This window comes from Solenopsis invicta, chromosome 4 (genome assembly GCF_016802725.1).
Source record: "Solenopsis invicta isolate M01_SB chromosome 4, UNIL_Sinv_3.0, whole genome shotgun sequence".
In the NCBI taxonomy this organism is placed as follows: Eukaryota; Metazoa; Arthropoda; class Insecta; order Hymenoptera; family Formicidae; genus Solenopsis; species Solenopsis invicta.
Genome location: NC_052667.1, coordinates 25,503,951 through 25,509,950, shown reverse-complemented (window position 1 = coordinate 25,509,950; position 6,000 = coordinate 25,503,951).

The following is a 6,000-nucleotide window of genomic DNA, read 5'->3' as shown; positions in this document are numbered from 1 at the left end:
GGATCTCTACCAGAGACTTTCAATCGGACCAATTTCGCCGTCGATTCGGGAGAGCTGAAAAGATTTCAAGTCAAGTATTGAAAAGACCGAGTGCTTTAAAGAGCATTGACCTCACGCCACCATGGTGTCCTCATTAAACAGTCTCACCCCTACCGTCAGTCTTTTTTCACGGTGCCCGGTGTAACCCCTATTGGGGAGACAGCTGGTCGCGTGCTGACCCCCATGGCTGTGCCTACTAAAAGATCTGCCGGCTCGAGCCCGGCATCTATAGGGTGTCGGAAAAATCAATATGAGCTATCAAGCTGATAATCGATAAACCCTGTTGTTTCGCGAAGGTTCCTTTCACAGCTTAGTTAAACAGCGTACGACTTTTATTTTCAATTGTATTTGTATATCGTCACTTCTCTTGCGTCAGATTCGTACAGCTGGAGCCCTTCGAGTGCGCCTCTGCCGTTTGCGCGATTTTCGAGCTGCAAACCTAACCTACGAAAACGGAATGGCACGAGCTAATAAACGTTAGTGCGCGTTGCGGGAGAAAAATAATCACGACAATTATAGATCTTCCTACGCGATCGTTCGGTTTACTCGTCGCGAAGCGAAGGTCGTCCGTCGTTTGACATAGCGAGAAAGAGAGAGAAGAAAAGAGAAAGAGAGAGACAGAAAAAGAGAGGGAGAAAACGCTACGAGAGTGACAAGAAACCCGGTATATTTTGCTCCTTTCTTCTCTCCCCGCATCGAGACCCGCAACAAAGGATTCGGGTCGAGACGGGGATCCCTATATGCTATCAGCATCATTAATATATGTACATCAATTTCGGACCCAACGCCCACGTGTGAGAAGCGTGGTTAAGAATTTCAATGCGCGCCGCATATCCTTAATCCTTCTTCCTTACCTGCGATCTGTCTTAAATGCTGCGTCGTGGCGGCGATCAATCTTGATCCCTTTCTTCTCGGTAAACAAGAAAAAAAAACGGATAAAAGCTTTTTTTCAAACATCTTGTTGATCTTCCAATGATTTTCTCTGAGTGATCGAAGAAAAAAATATTGACAATTAAAGATTAGAGGAGAATGAGCGCGACATTTTAATCAGAGTTTTTCTTATTTGGAAATAATTGAAGTTTCTTACAAAAACCAAGTTAATTACATTTTCAGGAAATTTCTTATCGTTTAAATGTGGTACTTTTTCTCTAGATATATATAGAGAACAAAAGTTGCAAGTTTTAATTATAATACGTTGAAGATCCATTTAAAAGAAAATAATAAAAATACTTATGGACTTGTTTAGTTCTTGCCAAAGTTTTATATATTTTTTTAATATCTACTTATTCCATATAGTATTTTAATATTTATCTTTTTTTATAACATTAATCTATTTATAATATTAATGATATATCTATTTATAATATTAAGATAAAGAAGTGAAGTATGAAATATTATTTAAAATATGAAGCTAAATATATTTTCTTTCAGTTTTTATTTACAGGTTTTGCAAGTTGCTCTTAATAAAAATATCCTTTTATATTTTTCCTTGGATAAATTTGGTAATTCTTTTCCGGACATATAACAGGGACGATTTAAGTTTAAAAATTAATATTTTTGAGAAATCCATTAAAATAATTTTTTAAATCTAAACTTGTTGGGTTGTTTTTTTGCCAGAAGTTTTATGTACATTTACTACATATTTATATTTTCCGTTTTATCATGATTCTTGCCGAAACAAAATTGTTTACGATGCGACACTACTAATAGAAAATGATTTGGCGGCTGAATTCAACTAAATCTGAAAAAATGGAATTGTTTGGTGTTTGCAAAAAACCCTTCAATTATTTTCAATGAGAAATTCTGATTAAAAGGTCGCATTTTTCTGTAATCCGCATATTCGATAATTAATTACATATCCAAGTTAGGAATCAAAACGGAAAGAATGTATCGGAAATATAATCCCTGCAAAGTAAATAAAATTTAAAAATGTGTTTAATATTAATACTTCAAATAAACTAAACACACAAAGTTGTATGAATAATAAGATTATATTTTTATTTAATAACATTTTTATAACTTATTTACTTTATTTTTTTATCAAAAAATAAATTCTTTTTTAGACTGCTAAGAAACATCTCAATTTTTTATGTAAATACTTTAAGTATTCAAAATAATTTACACAAAATTTTATTGTCCGTTTAGTTATTTTGTAAATATATGAATTTTGTTTATTTTACGGAATTCACCTCTGCATCGCAATAAAACTTTACATAAATCATCTTGAACATTTAAAGTACTTGAATAAAAAATTAAGATTTTTTTTCATCATTTCTTATTTTATTGTTTCATTATTAATTATACTTTCATTAAAGCATATAATGTCTACTTCTTATTAAAATAATTTTATATCCGGATAGAAAATCGCGGCCAAATTTTTTTACCACTTTCAAATCCAATAAAAAGCAATCTGTAATTTTTGCATAATTTTCTTAACGTTTTGAGAAATGTTCGATACATCCTTAAATCCGAGAGAGTTTTAGAACCAATTCCCAATCTTTCTCGCGTAGGCTAGAATGGATAGGACAGGCACTTGACGTGACGCTGGTCTCGGGTTCTCGCTTTTTTTTATGGGACATTCGTGAATACAGAATTAAGAGATCGTACGTATGCGCAAATTCGAAACCGGTTATTTGACACGTTACCTTCGCGACGGAATTAATAGAACAGAAGATGGAACGAAGGTCGATCGAGAGGATGTGCCCGTGAAACGTGCGAAGAACCACTACGCAGCGGCGGACGACACTTCTATTCCTCCTCGGATACAAAGTACAGAGGCAGAGCACGCGCGTTATCGGATAACGAGTCGCGGAGCACGTTTCATGCAATAAAAAGCGCTGCACGACTTTGAAATAATGGCCGGTGCCGCGAGATCGAGCGCACGTGCGGAATATCAAATCATTCGACGATTTGCGGTCGACGACGGAGAATTTCGTGTCTCTCGTTTTTGCAACTAGGATTCGAATTCATCGAACATTCGACTCGTTAATGCGATACACATTGTAAACACGTGCAGAACGAGCGAGTTGGCATTTATAGAGTTGCGTATAAAACTAGAGTAAACTGAAATTGATTAAAAAGAGATGACAGATAAGGATGACAGCGTAGGATAAAAAGCCTTCAGTAACATTGTAACAATGCAATAAAAAAAAAATGTAATGTATTAACAGAGGTATAAATGCTAAAGGCTGCGTTAGAAAGGGAAGACTGATGCTGAAGCGTTGGCACAAGAAGCAAGTTGGCAACGCGTCCCATTTATGCATTTACGGTGAAGGAAACACAATGGAAAATTTATCGCAGAAAACATATCTTTTTTTTATAATGTATGTACTATTGCAGAAGTTTTAAATTAAATAAGTATTACAATAAAAAAAAAGGGAAAAATCTGTTTCAAGTAAATTTTCGAATGCTTCAAAATTTTGTATTATTGTTCTTCAGGTTGACAGACTTAATCTAAGTCACTAATTAATTAAATCGTAATAATTGACATTAATTAGACATTAAGTTTATAGTACGGATGAATGTGTATGTGGTTAAGAAATATTGTAAACACTTCTTTAAGAAAAAAGAACCGATACGTTAGAAACACCAAAGTAAATAAATTCTATTCTACCATTCTTTTAGAAATCTGAATTTGTTACTTTTTAACAGTGAGCGATAAAGAAAAAGTATCTCTCCATGCAATGCAATTTATCTTATATCTCTTCTTGCTCATCTGTGAATATAAATAAAATGAAAAAGATATAAAAAGAATATAAAAACAATATAATAATGTATAATAAGATTGCAGCAGCGAAATATTATAGCTTGTTACGTTGGAATAGCCTACGAATGTAATTAAGCGAAACATAAATAGACCTTTTTTACTTTTTACACGAGATTGAACTTTGTGCGTGAGCCGTGTTGCATGCAGGATAACGATAGAGTGTAAAACGATATACAAACCGTTCTGTCCATTTTTTTTTTTTTATTCAGCAGGCGTGCATGAGCGGGAATAACGCGACATCGCGCAGAATATTAACGAGCACGTCGGTCGTTTCTGCATAGTCCCCGACATACAATTTATTTGCTCGTACTTTTTTATCTATATGTATTTCGTGTAAATGTATTCTTTTAACACCGTCATCACCGTTGTGTTTATTACATCGAATTTAAGTGCGTAATTTATTAACGCGCGCGTGTTTCCCTGTTTTTTTCCATTTTTTTTTTACATCTCATACATACCTATGTATATTTTTCTAGTTTTATTCGATATTATTTTTACTTCGGGAGTAAAAAATTTCGAAAATATTGTTGACATATTTTACGTTTAATACGTACTCCAATAAATATTTTCGAATTAACCTTCTGTAATCTAACCAAAGATTTGAGGATCCAGACGAATTTTCAATTCTAAATTATTCTGCGTTAAATTCGGACACGTGGAAAAAAAATGTTTCGGGTCAAACAATTGTGAAATCGTATTCTAGAATGTTGAAGGATTGTACCAGACATTTTTCAGATTTTTTTTAGAGTCCGTAAATCTTTTCAAAAACACTATCAGGTACCAGAGTGACCCATCGAATTATAAAGAAAGCAGCAAAAAATAAAACCACGGAGACTTGAGTAGAATTAGATTTTAACAAAGGAAAATACCAATTCTACCGTTAAGAAATGTGATTACTCAATTTACTTTTCTCAAGTAACGATTTTCCGTTTAATAAAGAATATTTTAAAGAATGTCTCTTTAACAAATAAAATTGTAAAAAATATTTTTTTAATAATAGTCTTAAATAATATCTCGTTACGATTTTAGAACAATTTATTATCGTACATTAAAAAAAAAAGAATTTATATTCTTTCAAAAAATATTATAAAATTTTGTTGAAGAAAAGTCAAAATATTGATATATATTAACAATAATAAGCAAATAGAAATTTCATTGTAACTTAACTTTCTTCATTGAAGTGTTAAACTATAAAATTTAAAATATATCTCGAATAAGTTCGATGCTCATAAATGAACTTACTCTTTAAATTTCATAGAATAAAAAAAAATTAGTTGACAGGCTCAACTTTCATTGTACAAATGTGAATAGAGACTTCTATTATAGTGACAAATCACTTGAAAAAATTGCAAGTTTAATTTCCACTTTTTTAAAGTTTGACGTTTCATTCTACGAGATTTAGAGATTACAACAGATTTGCAAATTGTATGAATTCATTAAATACTTGAACAAGTAATGTTTACTTAATTAATTCATTAAACAATTTACAGTATTTACAATACTTTTCTGTGCGCAGATATATCGGAACTTTTCGTGAAAATATGCAATTTGTTGCCGAGACAAAACGGGACGAAGTGCAGTATCACGTAGGGGCACGGACAAGTTTTCCCGACAAACATTGCGCACATACGCACGCACCGCAAACCGTTTTATTCCGTCGGCATGTTGCGAGCGTGTGCGCGAAATATTAATCGCGGATCGCTAGATCGCCGCCGCCGCCAGGGGCATCCTCGCGGGCGTGCGCATCGCAACAAACACGCGCGCTGCAATAAAACTGCAATAAAACTGCAATATAACCTGTATTTTCACATATTCATTTATTTATTGCGAGAAAGAAGTCGCACCTCGAAAAAAGTCGATCGTCACAGGTGGCAAAAAGAAAAATATGTTGTCATCTTCAAAAAATTATATATAAAATTTTATATAAAAATGTTATTCTAATTATATAAAATTTTTATAATTGTATAGAAAAGTATCGAGCTACCCTTTTTCTTGTGTGCGAGCGTCTCGTTTGCGCCGACGGCGATCTCACATTGGTTCGACATTATTCTACACTGCGCGGGAAATACAGTTTTACGCAATACCGTCTCTCTCTCTCTCTCTCTCTCTCTCTCTCTCTCTCTCTCTCTCTGAAATAAGCGAACCGTATCTTTGCCGTATATATCTTTTTTTTTCGTGCTGGCCGAAATGTCAGC